The sequence below is a fragment of the Eptatretus burgeri genome, chromosome 14, assembly GCF_056783735.1.
Source record: "Eptatretus burgeri isolate ZD-2024b chromosome 14, Ebu_testis_v1, whole genome shotgun sequence".
Classification (NCBI taxonomy): Eukaryota; Metazoa; Chordata; class Myxini; order Myxiniformes; family Myxinidae; genus Eptatretus; species Eptatretus burgeri.
In genome coordinates this window covers 30,584,564-30,612,063 of record NC_140974.1, presented here as the reverse complement: position 1 = coordinate 30,612,063, position 27,500 = coordinate 30,584,564, and the positions used below count along the sequence as shown (strand labels likewise).

Here is a 27,500-nt window from a genome sequence, read left to right as displayed (position 1 = left end):
GAAAAATTAAAGTTGGATATATATATATATATATATATATATATATATATATATATATATATATATATATATATATATACATGCATATATATATACATGCATACATATAATCAAGGAAGCACACTGACCTTATGACACGACGCTGACGTAATGTGCATAAATTATACCTCTGCATCGATATATAAATAAATATCAATAAAGATAACTATAATATATGTATATATATACTGTATATATATATATATATATATATATATATATACTGTATATATATATATATATATATATATATATATATATATATATATATATACATATATATATATATATATATATATATATATATATATATATATATATATATATATATATATATATACATATATATATATATATATATATATACTGTATATATATATATATATATATATATATATATATATATATATATATATATATATATATATATATATATACATATATACATATATATATATATATATATATATATATATACATATATATATATATATATATACATATATATATATATATATATATATATATATATATATATATATATATATATATATATATATATATATATATACTAGTACGTGCCCTTTCGTGAGTGCAATAACAAAAAAAAAAAACAAAAACAAAAAAAAAAAAAAAAAAAACTTTCAAACCGCGAGCCAGAAACAACAACCACACAGGAAGTTCCTTCGCTCTCGCGTGCCCGTACGTGCGTGGCCCGGAAGTTCGCATATCGCAGTTACGATAATTCGCAATTTAGTTTTAATGGCCAATTATTCAATTAGCACCAACATATTTTGCCTTTTCGCAATGTCATCGCAAAGAAAAACACAAAGAGAAGAGAAGAGAAGAGAAAAAAAGAAAGAAAAAAAAGTTCGTACAAGAAAAAAAAATTCAAACAACCACACAGGCCTTTCCTTCGCTCTCGTAAACGACGACTGGATTGGGGCATTGTGTTTATCTATAAATGCGCATAAGAAATCGAGAAATTATTAGAATACACGAAGTCATCACTTTCCGGAAGTCCGTAGGTTGTAACCCGTAATGGGGAACACGGCTGAGGATCTCTTCCCCATCGGCCACGCCCACGCAGCAGCGTGTCCTTTCATTGGTTGATAAATAAAATGGCCATAACTTGGGAACCACTTGTCCGATTAATATCAAACCTTGAAAAGGCACAAACTCAGGTCCCCAGCAATATACCTGGCAAGTTTCAATTTCATCGGACCAGTGGTTGCCGAGAAACAGTAGTCACAGACACACACACACATATATATATATATATATATATATATATATATATATATATATATATATATATATATATATATATATATATATATATATATATTATATATGTACACACACATGCAGCGTATACATATATAAATAAATAAATAAATAGATATGTATAACATTCACAGTCACTTCGTGTGTGTGTGTGTGTGTGTGTGTGTGTGTGTGTGTGTGTGTGTGTGTGTGTGTGTGTGTGTGTGTGTGTGTGTGTGTGTGTGTGTGTGTGTGTGTGCGCAAATGTGACCCCTTCTCAAGTGCACAAGCTTATCAAGAACCCTGGTTTGTCTTTCTTAATCTGAACAATCACCTTGAAACCATACACAAGGCATGGAACACACGGACACCCCTGGCTAGCGTAATTGCATAGACCGACAGTGTGAATTATGAATAATTTTTGGATTGGGAGGAGGAGGAGGGGACGTGTCCAAATTACCTTCCGTGCTTTGCGGCCTCTGTTCAGCTTCTCGAGTGCCTCGGCTCCCTGTGCGCTGCCAAAGCACACAATAGATGGACATATCTGCAATTTCAGACGTCCCAGGCCCTCTGGGCGCCTGTACATCACGCCTCTTCATAACCTTGATAGATTCAGAATAATGCCGACTTGGTGAGGAAAAGGCACTTCCGTACGTTCATTTAGTTTCCAACACCGCAGGTGAACACGTGCGCAAACAAAGCACTATTTTCAACGTTTTTACATAATAAAGGTCAGATGGTACTACAATATTTCGGTGATTTTTCTTGGATGAACCACGAAATTGCTCATTTGCCTTGGAATACACATACATTATTTTCAATGGTGAGGGTATGGCCAGATAATGAACTTAGATAAATGACCGTGCAAACCCTTTTCTCGGCTCCGTGCATAATGTAGTCAGTGTGGTGTTTCGTGGAGCAAGGAATCGTTTGCCGTCTGATAAAGCTTGAGCCCCGTCAAGGACCTGAACGACTTGAAGTCTTTATAGCTGGATTTACAAATTAAGGTCAACAGAGGGTCGCGTTTAATGACTCCCAAGAGAGAAAGCTATCAGAATTCCGGACACTCGTGACGTCACTTAAATACAGGATAAGCCCAACAGAAAGCTGTTTTCCATCAACATGAGTTTGAGTGAGTAAAAAAAATAAACATACAAATACAAATATGTATTACCACATATAAATATTTTTGTCTTTCTGGATACAGTATACATATATATATATATATATATATATATATATATATATATATATATATATATATATATATATACATATATATATATATATATATATATATATATATATATATATATGAAATAAATCTCTCTCTCGAACCACTGTTACAATGACTGACTCACTGACTCACTGACTGATATTAAGGATCGGTACCTTCCTGGTGATTTAGAAAGCTGAAATTTTGCATGCTGTTGGACATCAAAGTTGGTACACCGAAAAAATTCACAGTATCATCAGCAAACATCCGTAAATGAAAATAAAAATAAATGCAAATTAAAAAAGAAAAATGCAGGTGAGCGACCTGAGACAATGGGAAAGCACTAATTTTGTGATGATGATGGACGTAGAAGCTGAAGCACCAGGAAAAATTACAGAAGCATTGGAAATCATCTGTAAATCCATCCATCCGTTACTCAGTGCAGAGTGTTGGTGCTGCCCAAGCAGTCCCCTTGGTTAGTGGGCACAATTCTGGACAGGTCACCACTCCAACACAGGGTACCAGCATGCTGGCACTCATTTTGCTGACCTTGGAAGGATGACAGGCAGAGTCAACCCCACCTAGTATTAATTGAACAGCCAAGTGGGATTTGAACTCAGGATCCGCAGATCACAAGTCTACCACCCAAACCATTAAGCCAACACCCAGGCATATATAATCTGTAAATGAAAATGTAAATAAATGTAAAAAAGAAAAGAAAAATCAATTACAGGTGAGTGACCTGAGACATTGGGAACCGCGGTTCGTATGTTTACACAATGTGTTCACACACCCCACTCGTATATACATATTACACATGGTTGCATTTCTGTGAAGCCAGCACCCCCCCCCCCCTCAAGGTAATATCGTCCAACATATAGCGATCCAGAAACAGTTATCTCATTAGTATTCGTTCAGTTAGACCTTCCATATGTCTAGTGGGTAAATCGGACAAGATGCATTGCGTAGGGCTTTTAGTGAGGTCTTCAATCCCTTCTTCTTATTTTATTCTATTCACTCTATTTCACAAATGAACCCCGTCATGCACGCATGCACACCACAGGCTGGACAGTGATGTCATGAGAATATCCTTCAGCATCCCCCATTCATAAAAACGACGTGCCATTAAGCAACTGACGCCTCACCTCAGACCCTCACGATGCTCACCACGACGTTACAACGCTTACCATGATTGCTTCATCGCCTCCTAAAAATCCCCACAATAACCTACACCCGACTTCTTCACCACAAACGCCTCAACCACTATCAACGACTTCAACCTCATCAAGACAATCACCGCAACCACTTACAATGCTTCAACAACTTTACCACAAATACTGCAGTGCTTCCGCTACCTCACTATTACTGCCGCAACTGCCATCGAGTCCCTGGATGCACACAAGTCATTGAGGATGCGAAGGAATGGATGACAGAGTGGGTGTCTCCAAGCCAGAATACTTTGGCATGTAGCTCAAAGCACGACTGTGCACTGGAATTCATTTGGTGATGACTGGGTAGCTCTGCCACTCCGCTAACTAACAGCGTTTGGGTGGAGTCCAGCCCACGTTCGTGGCTGGAGAGCGCTCCCGAAAACCCATACGCCATATAAATTATGGAGCTCTGTTACATGGCCAAGCTGGGTGGCGACTGAGGCCATTTGCAACTCTGGAATCTTGCTGGAGCGTGGTTACGGTTTGGGGTGGCATCTTTGTGCCAATGAGAGAGTTTGGAAATGCCGACAGAGCCTTTTGTTCCACTCTTTGGCACCTTCGTCGCCTGGGCTCTGTAAAAGTAGTGATAGACAGGATGAATTCTTCTCTTCTCTTCTCATTTGGAAACCATAAATGTGGTTTGCTGCATTCAGAAGCTCAAGAAACTGAAACTTGCACTTTAGGAAAAGAGCCTGATGAAAACAGCTGTCATCTTTCACGAGAACTCACACTGTGCGTTTGATATTGGAGGAAATCTCAAAGAATGGCAGGGAAGTGCTTCCCCACTCCCTGTTCTCGTGCAGTCCAGACTTGACCCCTCGGTAGATTGAGTTTCTTCTTTGGTTGGATGCGTCTTTCTCTTTCAACACAATGTATAATTCCAACCACCCAAATACTATATCATACATTGTTTATTGGGTGGTCGCTAGACTACCGTAATGCACAGGTTTTCCGTCTGTCTGTATGTATGTAATGGACAGCTCTGGAGGCCAGAGGAGTCAACCGATTTTGATGAAACTTGACTGGTAGGTTCATACCAGGATCTAGTTGTATGCTTTTGAGCAGCGTTCATATGGACGCCACCGCTGCCTAGCAACGGGACTGAAATTTTGGAAAAAAATCTGAAAAATATTTTTATATATATATATTTTTCGAAAATCAAAAATCAGCTTCCGTGCTTTCATGTGCACTATAATCAACCTCTTTGTCAACAAATTTCAGCCCGATCCGTCAAAAACTGTATGACTAGTATGCAATTATTTCGCGACCACCCATGTCGCCTACCGGCTTGTCTGTTTGTTTGTATGTAATGGACAGCTCTGTAGGTCAGAGGAGTCAACCGATTTTGATGAAACTTGACTGGTAGGTTCAAGTGGAACATACCAGGATCCAGTTGTATGCTTTTGAGCACCGTTGCTATGGACGCGACCATTGCCTAGCAACGTGACTTTGAAATTTTTGACAAAAATCCGAAAAATATTTATATATATGTATATTTTTCGAAAATCAAAAATCGGCTTCTGCGCTTTTATGCACACTATAATCAACCTCTGTCAAAAAATTTCAGCCCGATCCGTCAAAAACTGTAAGACAAGTATACAATTATATAGCGACCACCTATGTCGCCTACCGGCTTGTCTATCTCTATCTCTATCTCTATCTCTATCTCTATCTCTATCTCTATCTCTATCTCTATCTCTATCTCTATCTCTATCTCTATCTCTCTCTCTCCCCATGTTATAAAAAGAGAACATGTATAACTAGTAACAGAATTACTGAAGGGATATTCCAGCATTCATTCTCAGAGCCTTTTCGTTCAGCACGTGCAACAATTGCACCTTATAGGCCTTGGGCCACAGAAATCTACCGTGCCAAGAAAAACATGTTCGTGACAACCCTCTTGGAAATAGGGAACCTATACATTTTCTGAAACCTCTTTAACGAAAGATTTCAAAAATATATGTTGTCATGGGAACAATGTTGAACATGACCTACTTTTCGGACTTCGGAAGTGCACATGACCCAGTTTCGAACTTGGCATTGATTGGGGCTCGCTGTCTCCGAAATCAGGATTAACGTAAGGAAAAAGGTATTTACGTGCTCTGTATACTGATGCAGGGCCAGTTCTGAGGTATTACGTCAGTGGGGAAGACACATAACACCAAAAACACAATTAAATGTAAATATATCCATGTTGTCACATAGCCTGGTGTTGGCGCAGTGGTTAGGGCAGCGGCTTGGGATCCAAAAGGTCCTGAGTTCAAGGCCCGTTGGGCCACTGAATTAATACACCAGGGGGTTGACTCAGCCTGTCATCCTTCCGAGGTCGGTGAAATGAGTACCAGTATACTGGGCCGGTGTATGCCCTGGGTAAAATAGGTGTACCATATCCCTGTGTCGTAAGAGGCGACCAGGGTTGCGTCAGGAAGGGCATCCGGCGTAAAACATGTGCCAAATCACTCTGCGGATCATACGGATGATCCGCTGTGGCGACCCCTAAAGGGAGCAGCCGAAAGAAGAAGAAGAAGATCCATGTTGTCACATACAGGATAAAACAGTGGCAATTTTTGTTACCGAATGAAACTTTCATGATGTATTTCTATTTCAATTTTCTTCATCGGATAGGTCATCACTGGCATCATTCAGTAATGCTTCCTCAACCTGTGTAGTGGCAAAGTTATTCCAGTCTTTGCATGAACACAGTTCCGTGCAAGAGATGTTGTTCGACTTGCACGAACAATGACAGCTCTCACACACATTTTTTCGACAACCACAATGGATTAACTCCATCAGTTCAACAGGTGCAGACCTTTTTGTCATCCAATGTATAGAAATACAGTCTGACCTGACAATCCATACGTGGCTATCTGGACTAGGGGCATTGATGTACTGCCGGGTACATCGCCGTGAGATAGCCAACTGATAATTTGCTCTCTTTGAATGCTGCCTCAAAGCATCAGTAGTGAGTGGCAAACTCTGTTCGCAGAATTCTTCGTGCAGAATAAATGATGTCGGGCCTCGTCAACACTTGAACAAGACTGTCCATACAACTGACATACGAATTGTTCCAAAACAGAGCAAGCCGATTCTGGCAACATGAACTCCTATCCAAGATCTCGGAACGCTGCCTGATAATCCTCACTCCGGCTGATGATGTCAAAGGCTTTCTTTTTGCCTTTACCGTGGAAGGCGCTTCCCGAGTCACATCCAGTGAACGTATGAAGCCCCAGGATGGCTTCACCTGAACGAGTGCCCATCATTTCAGAGAGAATTGACAGGTTGAGGACTCTTGCCTTTTCTTTCACTCCCATCTCGAAAAGGACCATCGCCGGAAAGTCCCGTACCCGAGATAGAGCGATCGTTGCGACATCGGAGTCTGGGCTCCTATGACGACAGTACTGTGCGTGCGTGAGGCATGCTAGCAGTGCAGTATAAGACGTGTATCTGCTTCGCAATGATCACACATCAGATCATCGACTACGACAACAGTGGCCTTCCCGTATCCCGTCATCAGTCGTAACCTTATGACAGCTGTCACCATGGCCGATATAGAGATCGAAACAGGAGTCTGCCAAACGCTGTGTACTCCACTGAGAATACAGGAATTCGACTAGCTTGCTGTTCCTTATTTCTGCCGCTCAGAAGATAATTCTTCCAGCGGAGAGGCAGCCTTTGTTCTGGTCTGTAGATATGTTGCAAAATCGAAGACTGATTTGATCCTCTTCGAATATGTTCAGTGGACTTGATTGAAAACTCTGGATAGCGATCAAAGATGACGTCGATCCTGGAGTACTTGCCGAAGTCACAAACGACAGACTTTGGTCAAGAGCGTGGTTGCCAGTTGGCCGAGAGTTCCAGGTAAAGATGCCACAGAAAGACCAGGGATGAGAGCCATGACATCGACAATGAGTGCGCCATTCACAGGAATAACGTCATTTAGGCAATCAGGCCACTTGGTCTCAAGACAGCGGAGGAGAGCTGCTTTATTTGTTTTAGCTAAGGACCCGTCTGTGCTCGCCAATGGATATGACACTTGACCGAGTGAATGTGAAAGCACAAGTTTCAGGTCTACATTTTTTGCTTTACCAAGAATCAGTAATCTGGTAAAGAGTTGTCGGTCCGAGATTTTAATATCTTATCCTTTCTGATCCTTGACGCGGGCCCTAGCCTGACCCGTAAATGACTGAAATTTCATTTTTGTGATGGGAGCATGCAGATCCGACTGGCCAGTAACTATACGTTCTAAAAGGAACTTGGCAGTCGCTTCTTCGCCAGCAGTCCAGGCGTTCATCATGTCATTCTCGCAGGACGGTGTGGCTATGACACCAGAGCTGACACTGATCAAATCAGAATGATTGCAGGTGAATGGATTTACCATCTGCTTAAAGCATTCCATGACTTTACAGACGTCGGCCTCATCTCGGCGTATTCTCGACTGGTCAAGATCTTTTCGACACCGACCATCATCATGGTACCCAGCCATGTTTTCACACTGGCGGGTAATCGCTGCCCGCTCGGATTGGGACAGAATCCACTGCTGTACTGCTTTGGAATTCAGAGTGATGCCAGTGATCCCACCACTGGTTTTACAGTCTCTGTTCAGAGTTTGCTCAAGTTTCCCTTGGTGGTGGTGACATTCCACTTGAAATCTCTTCAGAATCTACTTATGCAGCTGAACTCCGCTTAGCCGCTCGAGCAAGGAAGGTTTTATTGGTGAAACGGCTGTAGCACTCGCGATGATAGCCATAGGACGGGACGAGGTCGGCCAGTTTTGACTTCGTAAACAGGTCATGGTGTCGTTCACTCACCTCCCGTTCCACTCCATCCAGGGAAATCCATTTCACCGCACATTCTTTCACCTTATCCCAACTTATTTCGGTGAAATTTGAAACTCGCCCCGAAGTTTTGCCTTTATTTTGATAAAGATGGATCAAGCATTCATGCCCTTCCACAGGAGCGGCCATCTTGGAATTGACGATGACACACACTTCCTTCGAGAGAAACACTATCTTCAAAGCACTATGGCCTAATGACCACACCTTCGTATTACAGGTGATTAAATGGTTAATTTTCACCCCTTTGTTCCATGATTTTTCCCAGACAACACTTAGATATCTGTCCAGTATCTCTGAATGAATCTATCTTCCAAGTTTTATTTATTTCTAAGAGGGTTGCCACGAAAAGTCACTAAAAAGCTCGGTGCCTCGCGGCCTATTATTGGAGATGACACGAGGCATTCAGAGGAATTTTGAAGCAGTCTTTCAGAGCCAACAGCTTGTGGATCATTCAAAAAAAAAACGTATTGATTGCAGTCATCAACAATCCATTGCAATGTAATGTCTGTCAGCAAATGAGAGGAACCAAATAATTGGACACCTTCATGTAGGGTCTTCCAATCGTAATGTTACAATGCTCTATAAAGTGAGGAAACCTCAAAAGATGTTAGAAACTCACTGAATCAACAAGATATATGCCAATAACTAAGAAGTAGATGTCCCAGGATAATTACTCCCACTCAGGACTCATCCAATCAGATGACCTATCAATGCAATTGGTTTCAAAATGTCAAGAGTACTGCAAAATAATGCCTGGACCTGGCAGGATAAGTGTCAACACCCTCTTGAAGTGTTTCACTGATGCAGGGATCTGTGCTTGTCTTCTTCAGCATCCAAGATTTGCACTGTGACACATCCAAACATGCTTCAGGTCAGGAATGGGAGTATGCGCAAGAGCAGCTCGTCACTGCATCCACTTTCCGCCAGTACACCAGTGACTTCAGTCTGGCCATCCCCCAGGGAGATGCCGAGCCCATCCCCATCTCTTTGAGATGTCAATCAACCTGCTGAACCCACGAGGCATGTAGTTGACCCATTGGCCTCCTCCACCTCTGAGGGTCCCTTGCTGAGAGAATATGGTGAGCAGGATCAGCATCAGGAAAATGAGCCACATGTCCATACAGCTGCAGCTGATGCTCATGGACAACACAGGTAAAAAAAAAAAACTCATCTGAGTCTCTCAGCAAATGCTTGTTGGAGACAAAGTCTGCCAGAGATAGCCAAGGAATTTACAGACACCTGGTACCAAAGGAGTTAAGTCTCCATCTCCGATCCTTGGTCAGAGTCGAAGTCTAACATCTGCAGAGCAAGATTGGAAGCACCAAGGACTTAAACACTCAGACTTTTGTCCTCCTGCATCGATGATCCAATTAATCCATCGATGCATCATCGATCCATCGATGATGCAGCACCACACACGATGATCCAATTAATCCATAACTCCCCAGGCCTGAGCCAATTGTCTATTGGCTCACAATGTGCGGACACTTGAATATCACCAACAAGGGAAGTGAATCCCTCTGTTACCTCAACATCCTTGTGACAAACAGGAACAGACAAGATTGCACATCCCACCATGTCATTGAAAGCCTGGATCTTAGTTTTTACCCAGGAAACCCATTATACCAGTGGTTCCGACTCCTCATTCAGTGCCTTGAGGGCCCCCAAAAGGATATCCAGAGTTTCCACAAAGAAGACTGCATCATCTGCGAAATCAAGGTCAGAGATCTTGACATTCCAAAACAATGCACTGCAGATTGATCTGTCTGACATCCACCCTTGAATCCAGACCATACAAGATCCGAAAAGTGTGCCAGTACACACCCTTGAAGAACTCCAGTAACATCTGCAAATAAGTCAGGGATGGAACTACCACACCTCACAGCACTCTCAGTAGCAGAGTATAGTTTTAAAATAATCAGATTGATCAATCTTGGTGGCACCCCATGAGGACCGGGAATCCTCCAGAGGGCATCTCAATTGAATTTATCAAATGCTTTGTGGAGTTCAACATCGGTTGCAAGCAGCCCCTATTGAAACTCTCAGCTGCATTCGGTGAGGAACCGAAGAGCAAGGTTAGAGTCAAACATCGACATCTTTGATGTAAAGCCCGACTGCTCTGGGTGCTGATGTTCAAGCAGATGGTGGTGAACCCTGTCAAAAATTATCTGAGTGAAGACCTTGCAAAGCACTGACAGCAGCATCATCACTCAGTAGTTGTTGCGGTCCTTACAATCACCCTTTTTGTCATGTCAAGTCAGATTAGATCTGGGACTTGCTACTGGTGCCATGAAAACCTGTACTAACCTGTTCCATGGTCGGGTTGTCGGCGACGAATCGGTCTGTCCCACCAGGTTTTCTGGTGAGGAGGGTGGATGGATATGGACAGACAAGGATAAAAAACAAAACCTATCAAAGGGCGGAGGAGCTCCTTGTGAGCCAAGGGCCTTCCATTTCTCATGCCCAACCATGTCTGCAGACTTCCTCCTGCAGTTGGGTTACTTTTTTGGGAGATTGGAAGGAGGATTTGCACTCCAGCCACTGTAAAATGCTTCATTCCGAAAAACCCACAAATGTAAAGAAAACAAAACCCACTCTATGGGAGTACCTCCTGTGCTGAGCCCTTGGGAGGGCATCCAATTGGATGAAGGCAGTGGGGCGAAGCCTTGAGGACCCCCATTCCTTAATGATAGGAGGAAAAGCAGAGGGTAAACATCCTGGGTCAGATTGCGATGGTGTGTGGCAGAGTGGTTCTGAGGTGTCATCCACCAGATGGCGGCCTCCTTGGGTTTAACCTGAGGCGGTCTCTTCGGGTGGGTGCCTGTAATGTCCTATCCCTAAGAGAGGATGATCAACTGTCTATGTAATCATCTGAGTTCAAGCATTTGGACATTGGTATTGCAGCACTCTCTGAGGCTCGGAGCCCAGGTAGTGGTGAGATCATGGCGGGTGGAAACATGTACAATTGTTCTGGTCACTATGATGGTTGCCATGCCCAATGAGTTGTTGAAGCTTTGTCCAATAAGAATTGAGGTAACATCAGTCAATGAGTGTATTATGAAACAAAGCACTTGTCACTCCTCGGATGTCGCTTCCCTGGTCTCTGAATATACTCTGACTAAGGGGAATGATTTCACTGTGAAGGACGAATTCGATTCCACGCTCAAGTCTGTGGTTAATCAGTGCCCCAGGCGAGATACTCTTCTCGTCTTGGGGGATTTCAATGCATCGACTGGAACTGATAGCGATGGTTATGAGACAAATGTTGGTCCCCATGGGTCTGGAAATGAGAAACCAGAATAGCACCAAGTTCCTTGACTTTGCAGGAAGTCACGTATTTAGGGTGGTTGGTTCATGGTTTCCATGCCCACAGGCTCAATGCTGGACTTGCTATTCCAACAGTGGTGGTGTGGCAAAGGAGGTTGCCCATGTGCTCATTGATGGTCACTGGAGGATGATCCAGAACTGCAAGGTCTACCAGAGTGCTCAGTTCCTCAATACTGACCACCGGCTTGCCGTAGCAACTCTTAAGTTGCACCTTAAATCCATGAAAATGGTACCATCCCAGCCTAGGCTGGATGTTGGCAAGCTCAAGGATGAGAGGGTAGCTGAGGAGTTTGTGAAAAGGCTGAGTTGAGAGTTGGGGTGGTCTGGGTCTTTGGGGGAATCCTGAAGAGTTGAGGAGTATCGTCAAGACCACCATCCTTGATGTTGCCAGTGGATGTCTTGGAACTCACCAGAGGGTATTGCATCCACTTTCCACCGGTGCTCCAGGGTCCTCCGTCTGGCCATCCCCCAAGCAGATGCCTGGCCCATCCCCTTGAGATGCTGATCAACCTGCTGCAACCACGAGGCACGTGGTCGCCCATTGGCCTCCTCCACTCACGAGTCTCTCTCACTGAGAGAATCTGGTGAGCTGCATCAGCAACATGAAAATGAGCCACATGTCCACACAGCCGCAGCTGATGCTCACGGACTATGCAGGTAACAAATCTCATTTGAGTCTCTCTCAGCAACCGCTTGTTGGACACAAAGTCAACTTGACGCTCTCCACAACCACAATGCCAGGACATTAATCAAACTGATCCAAGAGGAAGAGGCAGTAGATGAGTGGCTCATACAAGGAAACACCTTTTTCATCCTAAAATAAAATCTGACGAAACCCAACTTCCTGACAAATACTGGCCAATAATATTCCTATCAACAACATACAAACTTCTGACAGGAATCATCACAGAAATGATGTACCATTACTTAACACACAAGGAGGTTTAGAGGCAGAACAAAATGGATGTAAGAGAGGTTGTTATGGAACAATTGATGACCTACAACTGAAAAAGGCCAGAAATGAAAATTGCAAAATGCAAATAATCAAATTGTCCAGCACCTGGATAGATGATTGGAAAGCTTTCGACAGTATCCCACATTTATGGATGACAAAATGCATGCACATATACAAAATCAATCCCCAAATAATCAAACTGATTGAGAAAGCAATGAAGCTCTGGAATGTTGTATTGATATTACAACACTCAGAAGGAAATATTGAATACCAGATGTGAAGATGTGGTGTGGGATCTTCAAGGGAAACAGCTTTCCCTGCTCTTGTTTTGTCTGGCTCTTGTCCCACTCAGTAACCTCATCAACAAAGAAGGACATGGATACACCGAACAACTCAAAGAAGAACATCCAAATAAATAGGAAAAGTGACACATACGCAACGCATGGACGATTTAAAGCTCTTCACACCGACTGACGAAAAATTGACAGACAACTAAAACTCGTAAAAAGGTTCTCCAAGGACATTCAAATGGAATTTGGATTAGACAAGTACAGCAATTGCACATTTGTATGAGGTACACCAACAAAAACAGCCAACATAAAAATCAACCTCAGTAAAGCAACATAGGAATGAGAAAACGTAGCATCATACAAATACCTTGGAGTAGAAGAGGGCCACCAAATATGTCAAAAACAAATGTGCAAAACAATTGCTAAAGCATACCTCCATAGAATGAAGCTAATCCTGAAAACATAACTCTCCACAAGAAACAAAATGAAAGCTATAAACCAACTTGCAGTACCACTGTTCCAGTACAGCTGTGCAATAATAAACTTGCCACAATTAGAAATCAATAAGTTAGACATCAAAACAAAAAAATTCCTTTCCATCGACAAAATATTCTGCAAAAACCAGTGCATCCCAAGAATGTACCTGCAGAGATGAGAGTGGGGGAGCGGCCTGATGGAACTCAATCAGATCAACAGAGTGATGAGTGTTGAACCAGCTGAGGATGTGTCATGCTCAACAGACTATTGGATTCAATTTGTAAACAAACATGAAAGCAACAAACCTGAAAAATATCCCTAAATCACCTTGCAAGGAATTTCCAAAAACGGGTGCCAATAGAAGATGCCACACAGGAAAATGAAACAGCAATAAATACAGGCCCAAAGATTGCAATAAAGTCAAAATAAAAAATAAAAATAAATATCAAGAAATATGTAACAACAACTGGGAGAACACCAAAAGAACAGGAAAATACAAAAAAAGATTTGGACAGAGTGGGGGATAGAACAAAGGAACTCATTGGAATGACGAAGAAGAGGTCATCAAAACTGGGACAGAGAAGGAATCTTAATGAATACCTTATATCAAAGACACGACACCAATGGATTTTAAAAAGATGGTGGGACTGAGCCAGATGGACAAGTGTAGGTTCTGCAAGACAAAAATAGAAAGTACGAGTCACCTACTTTTGGGATGCAAAAAACCTATTATCAGAACAACTTTACACATGATGGCAAAACAAAGTACAGTAAACACTCCAATGTTGTGGGGGTTAGGTTCCTGGACAATGCCACGATAGCGGAAAGCAAGGGCCAATATGAAGAGGGGGGGTTAGGTTCCTGGACAATGCCGCGATAGTTAAAACTGCGATAGTGGAAAGCAAGGGCCAATATGAAAAGGGGGGTTCGGTTCCTGGACTTCGAGAAAATATTGAGGAAGATTAATGGCCGCCAGAATTCAACACATTACAATTGACGTGTGTGTGTGTATATATATATATATATATATATATATATATATATATATATATATATATATATATATATATATATATATATATATATATATATATATATATATATATATATATATATTGTTGCGGGGCCGGGGGGGGGGGGGTCGGCCGTGAGCATGACCGCGAGATGGAGCAATGGAGTCGGCTTGACTGATCACCCGGAATGTAAAGGTTGTCGCCCCGGATAAATCTGGAGTGGACGGGTCCTGACTGGACCGAAGTTCGCCAATGGATAGACCACATGGGGTAGGGTCGATTGCCAAATTTTCAATTTACCGAAGTACCCACGTGGTCCGACTACCGGGGAAGTTCACCCTCCGCCGACGCCGGACCAAATGAACAAGTTACGAACACTAATCCTCAAACACGCGTCATGTCGAGCCGATGAAAGAAACACAAAACGAGCTGATACATTTAACAAATGGGGTTTATTTATACAGTAATAATGGGGAACTAGGGAACACATAAGAGCAGATTTAAACCGACTATACAAAATGCAATGCAATCATTTACAGCACACAAAGCACTTAACAGTTCTCTACTTGTGAGACGGGCCCACGGACACACATACGCACATACGCACACACACCCAAGAAATGGTGGCCGATGCCTCGAATATGGACTTCAGCTCGGAGGGACAGATGAGCTGAAGCCCAGGGTCTGCCTCGGACCTTTCCACCTCATGTGGTCTTCAAGCTGTTCGGACCGGGCACCAGCGTGGGCAAGCTGGATCCAATCACCGCGAGCCGCGATCCTTTCCGAGCTCCGGCGGATCCCCTCACGCTCCGGACCATGGTGCTGGTGAGACGAGGCACCGATCCCTCAGAAGATGCGTCGCCTCCCCGAAGAAACACCCACCAAGATGAGGTCAAGGAGTCGCACCAAGCAGAGACCATGAAGAGCTCCACGAACCAAGAAGAGCCAGCCGAACCAGACCACGAAGCAGAGCAACAGCCATCCGAAGAACAACCCCCCGACAAGAACCAACTCGAGCCAAGCAGAAGGTCCCCTTCTTATTCCTCTTCGCCCCGCCTCGCTTCGGCGTGACTCATGCGCCCTTGTGCGCCCCCCCCCGCAACGGCGGGTGGGGGCTGTTTACCTTCCTGAATCTCGTGACGACACGTTCCAACCCCCGTCCCAACCGTCATTCCCGTTTATGCTGCTGAGTCAGCTGTTGAATCACGGGATGGGAGAGTTCTTCTTTGTTGTTCTGACCTAACTATTAAAATAAATCACAGCACAATTACATAGATTTACCCATAAAACAATGGAAGGGAGCTATCTATAGAACACGTACTTAACGAGATAACTGAGATAAAGGAACCTGCATGTTGTGTGTGATCGATTTCCAAATTCGTAACTATATATATATATATATATATATATATATATATATATATATATATATATATATATATATATATATATATATACATACATACATATACATATATATGTACATTCAGGGTGTCCCAAAAGTCACCTTGGGATTTAGAAATTAAATAATATTTCTGTTTTTCAAATAATTTGTAATTATTTTTATACCAAAATAAAATGTACAAAATGGAGATAATTTGCTTTATTTATGAAAAATGATGCAGCTTAGATGTCCTCCATTTTCGGCTTCGCAGAGACTGGCTGTTTCGACAGCATTTTCCATAACAGCGGACAATAACTCTGGCTGCAGCTCTCAAATTTCTGCACAGATGTTGCCCTTGAGCTGCTGAATTGTTTGGGGGCTTATTGATGAAAACACGCTCCTTTACACGCTCCTGAAAGCGTTGACTCAACTGACGAATCATGAAATCTGAAGGTGGTTTTCCGGGCATTGAAGTGTCAGCAGTATGCTCTTTGGGTGAGGATAATTTATCGATGAAATATAAAATAAAATTCCACGATTTTTGGTTCTTTGTTCAGTTGTGAATTTTTCCATGGGTAATTTCCAAATGTTAATCTAAATTCTGAAAAGAAAAGAAAAACAAATTATTAAAAAACAGAAATGTTATTTCATTTCTCCATCCCAAGGTGACTTTTGGGACACCCTGTGTATATATATATATATATATATATATATATATATATATATATATATATATATATATATATATATATATATATATATATATATATATATCAAAAAAGTAACGGGACTGACTTCACAGAAATTTTATTCCAAAAAATATATTGAAATCACAGCTTGTCCCCTTCAAAATGGTTTCCCTCCAGTCTCACACACTTGGCCATCTTCTTCTTCCACGCTTCGATGCACCTCCGGAAGGTTTCTTCTGGAATCCTCCAGAGATCCTTCATCATCGCCCTTTTGATGGCCTCCACATCAGGAAATCGGGTCTACTTGATCACCCCCTTGAGCTTGGGGAATAGGAAAAAAAATCACAAGGGGCCAAGTCTGGCAAATACGGGGGTTGCTCCAGAGTTGGCACATTCATTAACATCAGAAACTGTCGGATGCTCAGGTCACCATGAGCAGGGGCATTGTCATGGTGGAGCACTCAGGCGTTGTTCTCTCACAGATCCCTCCTCTTGTCCAGGACTGATCTCATGAGGCGCCGGAGGATCTCCTTGTACACGTATTGATTCACTGTTTGACCCTGTGGTAGAAACTCGAAGTGGACGATGCCCTTGATGTCCAAAAAACACGATGAGCATCACCTTGACCTTCGACTTCGACATCCTTGCTTTGTTTTGTCTTGGTGATGCCAGACTTTTCCACTGATGACTCTGCCGTTTGGTCTCGGGATCATATTTGAATATCCACGATTCATCGCCAGTAATGACTCTCCCGAGAAGATCTGGATTGTCCTCGAGGGGCTCGATAATGTGTTGACAGACAGTGACTCTTTGCTGTTTCTGGTCCTCGGACAACAGCTTGGAAACCATCTTTGCACACACCTTGCGCATTTCGAGATTTTCAGTGTTGATACTCCAGACAGTGTCCTTGTTGATGGAAAGTTCCTTCGCAATCATCCGCACTGTGAATCGACGATCTGCATGCACCATCTGCTTTACATGCTCGATCTTGTCCGCTGTTCTGCTTGTTGAAGGTCTTCCAGACCGTGGATCGTCTTCAACCTCCTCCCGCCCCTCTTTCAACATCTTGTGACATTCATATGCATGTTACGTGACATCGTTTTGTCCCCGTCGACTTGCTGCAGCATTGCGAAGGATTTGGAGGTGTTTTGCCAAGCTTGGCAAGAAACTTCAGATCGGCTCTCTGCTCACAATGACTCAGTGGACAACGTGTAAAGCACGACCTGAAAAAAACTCACACAATGAGCAGTCAACCCCATCACCAATCATATATATTGCTGGAATGTTGCGAAAGACTGACGCAACCCGTTCATTCAAGTTGTGTAAGTGGCGCACACAGCAGGCTCAGTCCCGTTACTTTTTAGACGGACCTCGTGTATATATATATATATATATATATAAATATATATATATATATATATATATACATACATATACACACACACACACACACAGCATGTTAACATTGAAATAAACATGTAAATACAATAAATAGTGTAAATTAAACAAAAACACGAGACTTTTACCTTTTAAATTTATTACAAAACAGTGAGGTGGGTGAGGGAAAGAACATTATGTACTGTTTATACTGTACTCTGCTAAAAATAGAAACCACTTACTTAGCTTGGGATGATAATGTTAGAGGGGGGAGGGTGTAATGGGGGAAGGGTCATGAATGACTGGGGAAGGATGAGCGGAGAATGGGGAAGGATGAGTGGGGAGTGGGGGAAGGGGAAGGTGATGGGAAAAGCAGCATTAGCTTTACCATGAAGTCACCTGCAGCATCACCACAATGGAGAAGGTTTACACTATCCTAAACTACCTCACCTTGAATTCTGATATTCCCTGCTTGGACAGGAAGCTGTGAGGTAGGCATCCTCTCGCAGAATAATCCCATCTAATCGGTGTTAAAAACCTGATTTGTCACTGAGATTTGCTTCATGAGCTGCAGTGGAGAATGTGTGTTTGTGAATGAAGCATTAGAACAGGGATTCATGTCCGGGTGTCGGAAAATGTAGGTTTGTGGATGATGTTCGAAAACGGAGTTGGAAAATGAAGGTTTGGGAATAACATTCAAATACGGAGATGAAAATGAAGGTTTGGGAATGAGGTTCAAATACAGAGTTGGATAATGAAGCGTTGAAAATGAGGTTAGAATTCAGAGTTGTAAAATGTATGTTTGGAAATAAGGTTTAAAGAATAATGAAGGCTTAGGATTGAGGTTTGAAGGAAAATGACGGTTGAGGAATGAGGAAGAGTACAATGGGGAAGGTTCTACCTCCATTCATTGACCCCATAATGGCAGACTTCGCAGATGCCACATTTTCTCCTCGAGCCAACCGATCTACCAACTTAATCTTATTGCCCAATGTCATAGCCTTTCTCTGCCTTTTGGCAAAACTAACTTTGTCCATCGCTTCATATTTTGGTTCATTAAAAACAGTGTGCGAGAAACAACACAAGCCTCAAAATGGGAGGTCATCGTTCATGCACGGCACACAAACGATGAATCATCTCAGTTCAAAAAACGCAATTGGTTGAAATAAAATTCTGCGATAATGAAATCGGAACATAATATGTTGCCTGTGATTGGTTGAAACCCAAGATGTTAGAACCCACGATATTTGAGGGTTGACTGCACTCAAAGTGATTCATTGGCATATCTGCAGAAAAGTCAACATCCTCGTTCCAGAAAACTCATGGAAACGCGAACCGAGGGCAATCATTGAAAATGAGGTCATGCTCATATAGAACCTGATTATCCCTTCGAGCGTGAACATCGAAAACAAAGCATGCGACTGTACATCATTCTCAGGAAGAAAAGGAAAAAGATAGCATTGCTGATTGAGAAATCAGTAACCAGCAATTTTGGGTTAAATAACGCAGAAATCAAGAGAATAACCAAATACCAGGATGTTCCAAATGATATCAAGAGATCTTGGAAACTGAAGAGCATCAACATTGCAGAAGTGATAATTGCAGTAACAGGAATGATAAAGAAGAACCTCACTGAGATTAAAAAAAAAACATCCCCGGGAACATTACCACAAACGAACTACAATTGGAGGCAGTCCGGGGTTCAGTGACGATCCTGAACAGAGCTTTCAGAACAAAACTCTGAGAACTACACCACTTCACACCTTACTCCATGAATCAAGATCTTTCAGTGAAATGGAGGTGGATGCTTTGAGTACTGGCACATCTCCGTGTCTGTGGGCGGTCCTTGTGAGCAAACGGCCATCTATATCTGGTGCAAAACTATCTGTGGTCGTCCTCCTGCAGTTTAGTTGCCTTTTTCGAGAAGGTTGGTGGCAGGATTTGCACTCTGGCCACCGTAAAACACATCGCACCGCAACACACACAAACAAAGCAAAGAAAACTGAAAAACCACTCCGTGGGAGTACCTCATGTGCAGGTGCCCTTCGCAGGGCAGCTCACCGGATGAGTGATTGGGGTAAAGGCTTCGGGAGCACCATTCTTTTATGATAGGAGGAAAAACATGGGATAACCTTCCTGGGTCATATTGTGGTGGTGTGTGTCGGGGTGGTGCTTAGGTGTCATCCACCAGATGGTGGTCTCCTCGGGTTAACCTGAGGCGTTCCCTTCGGGTGGGAGCCTGGAATGGAATGTCCTCAGGTAAAGAGAGGAAGATCACCTGTCTCTGCTATCATCTGAGCTCCAGAATTTGAACATCAGTATTGCGGCACTCTGAGGGTCGGAAACCGGATAGTGATGAGATCATTGTGGGTGGTTACACCTCCGACTTGTCTGGTCGTTCTGATGGTGACCATGCCCAAGGAGTTGCTGTAGCTGTGCGATAATTGTTGCTGTAACTTCCATGATAATTGGGGTAACAACGGGCAATAAGCATTTCATGAGACTGAGGATTTGTCTCCCATTTCTCTGGTGTCTGTATATGCTCCGACTAAGGTGAGTGATCTTACAATTGTGAAGGAGGCATTCTATGCCACACTCAAGTCTGTGGTTGATCACTTTACAAGGCAAGATACTCTTCTTGTTTTGGGGGATTTCACTGTCTCCAATGGCACTGAGAGGGATGCTTATGAAACTTGTGTTGGTCCACTCGGGTCTGGAACTGTGAACCAGAATAGCACTAAGTTCCTTGGCTTTGCAAGAAGTCATGGACGTCAGGTGTTTGGTTCATGGTTTCAGCGCCCACAACTTCATTACTGGACTTGGTATTCCAATGCTGGGGGTGGGGGCAAAGGAGAATTACCATTTGCTCATTCATTGTCGCTGAAGGGTGCTCCATAATTGCAGGGTCGACCGGAGTGCTCATTTCCTCAAAACTGAGCACAGGCTCGTTGTAGCAAATCTGAAGTTGCAGATCAAATCCAGGAGAATTGTGCCATCTTAGCCTCTGCAGGATGCTGGCAAGCTCAAGGATGAGAAGGTAGCTGAGGAGTTTGTGAACAGGCTGAGTAAGGATATGGGGGGGTCTGGGTGTTTCGTGGGATCCTGCAGAGTTGTGGGTTGTGTTCAATACCACTATCCTTGGTGTTGCCAGGGGTCGTCTTGGAACCCACCATCAGGCATCGAATAACTTTGTCTCGCAAGGGACACTAGGTACCATTGACCAGAGTCGCAGTGCCAGGCTTGATGGCAGAGCTGAGCTGTTGAGAGAGCTGAGGCATGAAATTTTATGTTTGCTGAGGGCAGACAAGGAGGCCTATGCATGAGGAATCTAGGAATGGGTAGAGCATCATCTGTGGTCAAGTGATTTGTGCCCTGCTTGTAGGGGAATTTGCACATTGCATTACTCTAAGCCTGCCCCTCAGTGTACTGACGTTAGCGTGTAGGGTAGTAAGCTCTTGACAGAGGAGGCTATGGAAGGACTGCTGGGCCGGTTACTTGCAGCGGCTGCACAAGGTTGACCCACCAGCCATTGAGTTGGATGTCAGGGGTGTTACCATCACTAATTCTGACCCTCTAATCAACTGTGGTCCACCTTCATTTGCAGAAGCACAGGCTGCACTGAACCAGTTGAAAGGAGGTAAAGCTCCTGGGATTTGTGGAATCCATGCTGAACTTATCAAGGCTGGTGGAAATGCTGTACTCATGTCATTGCATTCAGTTCAATGCTCTGTTTGGAGCACAGGCATCATCCTGACTGACTGGAAGAGGGGTCTTCTGTCCCTCTGTGAAAAGGGAAGGGTGACTCTCAGTGCCAGGCAAGGTCTTTGATTGGATAATTATTGATGGGGTTTGCCACTATCTGCTTGAATACAAGCACCCAGAGCAAGCAGGCTTTACACCAAGGAGGTCAACAACTGACCGTATCCTTCTCCCTTGGGCCCTCACAGAATGCAGGCGAGAGTTTCAAAATGGGGCTGCCAGACTTGTATCCTATTGAGAATCTGTGGAAAGACTTGAATATTGCTGTTCGCTGATGCTCCCCATCCAACTTGACAGAGCTTGAGCAAATCTGCAAGGAAGAATGGGAGAAAATCTCCAAATTCAGATGTACAAAGCTGATGCAGCCACACCCAAGAAGACTCAATGCTGGAATTGCTGCCAAAGGCACTTCTACAGAGTATTGACTCAGGGGGTTGAATACTTATAGATGCAATACATTTCAATCTTTCATTTTTAATTAATTTGTAAAAATTCCTCAAAGCATGTTTTCACTTTTGTCATTGTTGGGAATTTTGTGAAGATCGGTGACAATTTTTAAAAATTTCATCCATTTGAAATTCAGGGTGTAACACATCAAAATGTGAATAGTTTCTGAAAGCACTTTCCATGTACATATATATATATATCTTCTTCTTCTTTTGGCTGCTCCCATTCGGGGTCGCCACAGCGGATCACCCGTATGATCCGCATAGTGATTTGGCACATGTTTTACGCCGGATGCCCTTCCTGACGCAACCCTGGTCGCCTCTTACGACACAGGGATATGGTATACCTATTTTAACCGGGGTATACACCGGCCCAGTATACTGGTACTCATTTCGCCGACCTCGGAAGGATGACAGGCTGAGTCAACCCCCTGGTGTATTAATTCAGTGGCCCAACGGGGCTTGAACTCAGGACCTTTTGGATCCCAAGCCGCTGCCCTAACCACTGCGCCAACACCAGGCTTGTACATATATATATATATATATATATATATATATATATATATATATATATATGAATATAAACATATTGAGTATATATGTATATATACTCCATCTGTCCATCTACATCAATTGGGAACATACTCTGGAGAGAGCATCAGTGCTGCTGAAGCAGTCTCATGGGCGATTGGGCACAATCCTGGACAGGATGCCAATCCAACACAGGACAATCAAATGGCTCAATCATCCCAGCAAGCTGGTACTCACTTTGCTGACATGAAAAGGATAACAGGCTGAGTCAACCCCACATGTTATTAATTCAACAACTGAGCAGGATTTGAACTCAGGAGCCTCACAACCCAAGCCCACCACCCAAACCATTAAGCCAACACCAGGCATACATGTACATGTCCATGATAGTGTCATTCACAGTATAGGTCTCGACCAACTTTGCGCATGTACATGGACATACACATACACCAAAGCGTCACCTATGTTGTTCGACAATGTCCAATGGAGAATGGAGGAGTGCTTATCACACTCCATATGTTTCGGTTAACCTGCCGATCACATCACGTGCCTTCTGGTTGAATGGTTTGCATATGCAGGAAAAGTTGTCTGGGTGGCAAACAGATGGATGTTCTTTGCGGATTATGCGGTTTTACCGTGTGAGACATAATCTGCAGTGATGCTCATTATAAGTGTCAGGAGGTGCGTCTCATGTTTAAATGATGAATGTGGTCATCATTGGTTAGATAATTATTGGTATGCTGTCCTGATGAGGGCAAATAAGCCCAAAATTCAAGGAAGCATCAAATGGCAGCTCCGTTTGATGTATAACTGATGTTGACCATGTAATATTTGACTGTTTGACAGAGTTGCCGGGCTAATGTCTTCGGGTTGGCGGTGACGCTTTGGTGTTAGAGTATGTCCAATGGAGATCCGGGGAGTGGTCGTCACAATCCACAAGTTTCGATGTATATGTGTGTGTGTGTTTTTTGTGTGTGGATATATATATATATATATATATATATATATATATATATATATATATATATATATATATATATATATATATACATATACATATAAGATGGAGTAAGACGGAGTACATGTTTAATAAAGTCTTGGAAAGTGAGAGGATGCCGGAGGAGTGGAGATTAAGTGTACTGGTTCCGATTTTCAAGAATAAGGGTGATGTGCAGAGCTGTGGAAATTACAGAGGGATAAAGTTGTTAAGCCACACCATGAAGTTGTGGGAAAGAGTAGTGGAAGCTCGGTTGAGAGGAGACGTGACGATTTGTGAGCAGCAATATGGGTTTATGCCAGGAAAGAGCACCACTGATGCGATGTTTGCTTTGAGAATGTTGATGGAGAAGTATAGGGAAGGCCAGAAAGAGTTACATTGTGTGTTTGTGGATTTAGAGAAAGCTTATGATAGGGTGCCAAGAGAGGAGTTGTGGCATTGTATGAGGAAGTCGGGAGTGTTGGAGAAGGATGTGAGGATCTTGCAGGATATGTATGAGGACAGTGTGACAGCGGTGAGGTGTGCGGTAGGAATGACGGACCGGTTTAAGGTTAAAGTGGGATTGCACCAAGGATCGACTCTGAGCCCTTTCCTGTTTGCAATGGTGATGGACAGGTTGACGGACGAGATCAGACTGGAGTCTCCATGGACTATGATGTTCGCGGATGACATCATGATCTGTAGGGAGAGTAGGGAGCAGGCTGAATCGAGCCTTGAGAGGTGGAGGTACGCACTGGAGAGAAGGGGAATGTTAGTCAGTAGGAGTAAGATGGAGTACATGTGCGTAAATGAGAGGGAGGGTGGTGGTATGGTGCAGTTGCAAGGAGTTGAGGTGGGGAAGGTGGATTGGTTTAAATACTTGGGATCAACTGTCCAAAGTAACGGAGAGTGTGGGAGAGAAGTGAAAAAGAGAGTGCAGGCAGGATGGAGTGGGTGGAGAAGAGTTGCAGGAGTGATTTGTGACAGAAGGGGAGCTGCAAGAGTGAAGGGGAAAGTATACAAGACGGTAGTGAGACCAGCTATGTTGTATGGTTTGGAGGCGGTGGCACTAACAAAAAGACAGGAAGCAGAGCTGGAGGTGGCAGAGTTAAAGATGCTGCGATTCTCGTTGGGAGTGACGAAGATGGACAGGATAAGGAATGAGTATATTAGAGGGACAGCGCAGGTAGGACGGTTTGGAGACAAAGTGAGAGAGGCGAGATTGAGATGGTTTGGACATGTGAACAGGAGGGAAACAGAGTATATCGGGAGAAGGATGTTGAAGATGGAGCCGCCAGGCAGGAGGAGAAGAGGAAGGCCAAAGAAGAGGTTCATGGATGCGGTGAGGGCGGACATGCGGGTGGTTGGAGTGTCAATGGAAGATGTGGAGGATAGAGCGAAATGGAGACGGTTGGTCCGCTGTGGCGACCCCTAATGGGAGCAAGCCGAAAGAGGAAGAAGATACATATATATATATATATATATATATATATATATATATATATATATATATATATATATATATATATATATATATATATATATATATATATATATATATATATATATACAGTGGGGAGAACAAGTATTTGATACACTGCCGATTTTGCAAGTTTTCCCACTTACAAAGCACGTAGAGGTCTGTAATTTTTTTATCATAGGTACACTTCAACTGTGAAGACGGAATCTAAAACAAAAATCCTGAAAATCACATTGTACGATTAAAAAAAAAATAATTTGCATTTTATTGCATGAAATAAGTATTTGATACATCAGAAAAACAGAACTTGATATTTGGTACAGAAACCTTTGTTTGCAATTACAGAGATCAGACGTTTCCTGTAGTTCTTAACCAGGTTTGCACAGACTGCAGCAGGGATTTTGGCCCACTCCTCCATACAGATCTTCTCCAGATCCTTCAGGTTTCGGGGCTGTCGCTGGGCAACACAGACTTTCAGCTCCCTCCAAAGATTTTCTCTTGGGTTCAGGTCTGGAGACTGGAGACTCCAGGACCTTGAGATGCTTCTTACGGAGCCACTCCTTAGTTGCCCTGGCTGTGTGTTTCGGGTCGTTGTCATGCTGGAAGACCCAGCCACACCCCATCTTCAATGCTCTTGTTGAGCGAAGGAGGTTGTTGGCCAAGATCTCGCAATACATGGCCCCATCAATCCTTCCCTCAATACGGTGCAGTCGTACTGTCCCCTTTGCAGAAAAGCATCCCCAAAGAATGATGTTTCCACCTCCATGCTTCACGGTTGGGATGGTGTTCTTGGGGTTGTACTCATCCTTCTTCTTCCTCCAAACATGGCGAGTGGACTTAAAAGTGGACTTAAACACGGCGGCGAGTGTACATGGACAAACACATACTCCAAACACGGCGAGTGGACTTAAAAGTGGAGTGGACTTAAACCAAAAAGCTCTATTTTGGTCTCATCAGACCACATGACCTTCTCCCATTCCTCCTCTGGATCATCCAGATGGTCATTGTCAAACTTCAGACGGGCCTGGACATGCGCTGGCTTGAGCAGAGGGACCTTGCGTGTGCTGCAGGATTTTAATCCATGATGGCGTAGTGTGTTACTTATGGTTTTCTTTGATTCTGTGGTCCCAGCTCTCTTCAGGTCATTGACCAGGTCCTGCCGTGTAGTTCTGGGCTGATCCCTCACCTTTCTCATGATCATTGAGGCTCCACGAGGTGAGATCTTGCATGGAGCCCCAGACCGAGGGAGATCGACTGTTGTCTTGAACTTCTTCCATTTTCTAATAATTGCACCAACAGTTGTTGCCTTCTCACCAAGATGCTTGCCTCTTGTCCTGCAGCCCATCCCAGCCTTGTGCAAGTCTACAATTTTGTCCCTGATGTCCTTAGACAGCTCTCTGGTCTTGCCCATTGTGGAGAGGTTGGAATCTGAGTGATTTGAGTGTGGACAGCTGTCTTTTTTGCAGATAACGAGTTCAAACAGGTGCAGTTCATACAGGTAATGAGTGGAGAATGGGAGGGCTTCTTAAAGACAAAACTAACAGGTCTGTGAGAGCCAGAATTCTTTCTGGTTGGGAGGTGATCAAATACTTATTTCATGCAATAAAATGCAAATTAATTATTTAAAAATCATACAATGTGATTTTCAGGATTTTTGTTTTAAATTCTGTCTTTCACAGTTGAAGTGTACCTTCGATAAAAATTACAGACCTCTATGTGCTTTGTAAGTGGGAAAACCTGCAAAATCAGCAGTGTATCAAATACTTGTTCTCCCCACTGTATGTATGTATGTATATCTTCTTCTTCGTCGTCGTCTTTCGGCTGCTCCCGTTAGGGGTCGCCACAGCGGATCATCCGTATGATCCGCATAGTGATTTGGCACATGTTTTACGCCGGATGCCCTTCCTGACGCAACCCTGGTCGCCTCTTACGACACAGGGATATGGTACACCTATTTTTAACCGGGGTATACACCGGCCCAGTATACTGGTACTCATTTCGCCGACCTCGGAAAGATGACAGGCTGAGTCAACCCCCTGGTGTATTAATTCAGTGGCCCAACGGGGCTTGAACTCAGGACCTTTTGGATCCCAAGCCGCTGCCCTAACCACTGCGCCAACACCAGGTAGGTCTATGTGTGTGTGTGGTGTGTGGTGTGTGGTGTGTGGTGTGTGGTGTGTGGTGTGTGGTGTGTGGTGTGTGGTGTGTGTGTGTGTGTGTGTGTGTGTG

At 43.3% G+C, this 27,500-nt stretch overlaps 1 long non-coding RNA gene across 1 annotated transcript in view; it reads right to left on the bottom strand.

Annotated features, from left to right (window-relative positions):
* Positions 1 to 2,637: 2,637 nt before the first annotated feature.
* Positions 2,638 to 27,500, bottom strand: part of LOC147012889 (uncharacterized) — a 25,155-nt gene continuing 292 nt past the window's right edge. The window contains exons 2-3 of the long non-coding RNA XR_015050956.1: positions 14,217 to 14,289; positions 2,638 to 3,070 (exon numbers count right to left, since the gene is read on the bottom strand). This is a non-coding gene — a long non-coding RNA (uncharacterized LOC147012889). The remainder of the gene's footprint in view (positions 3,071 to 14,216; positions 14,290 to 27,500) is intronic.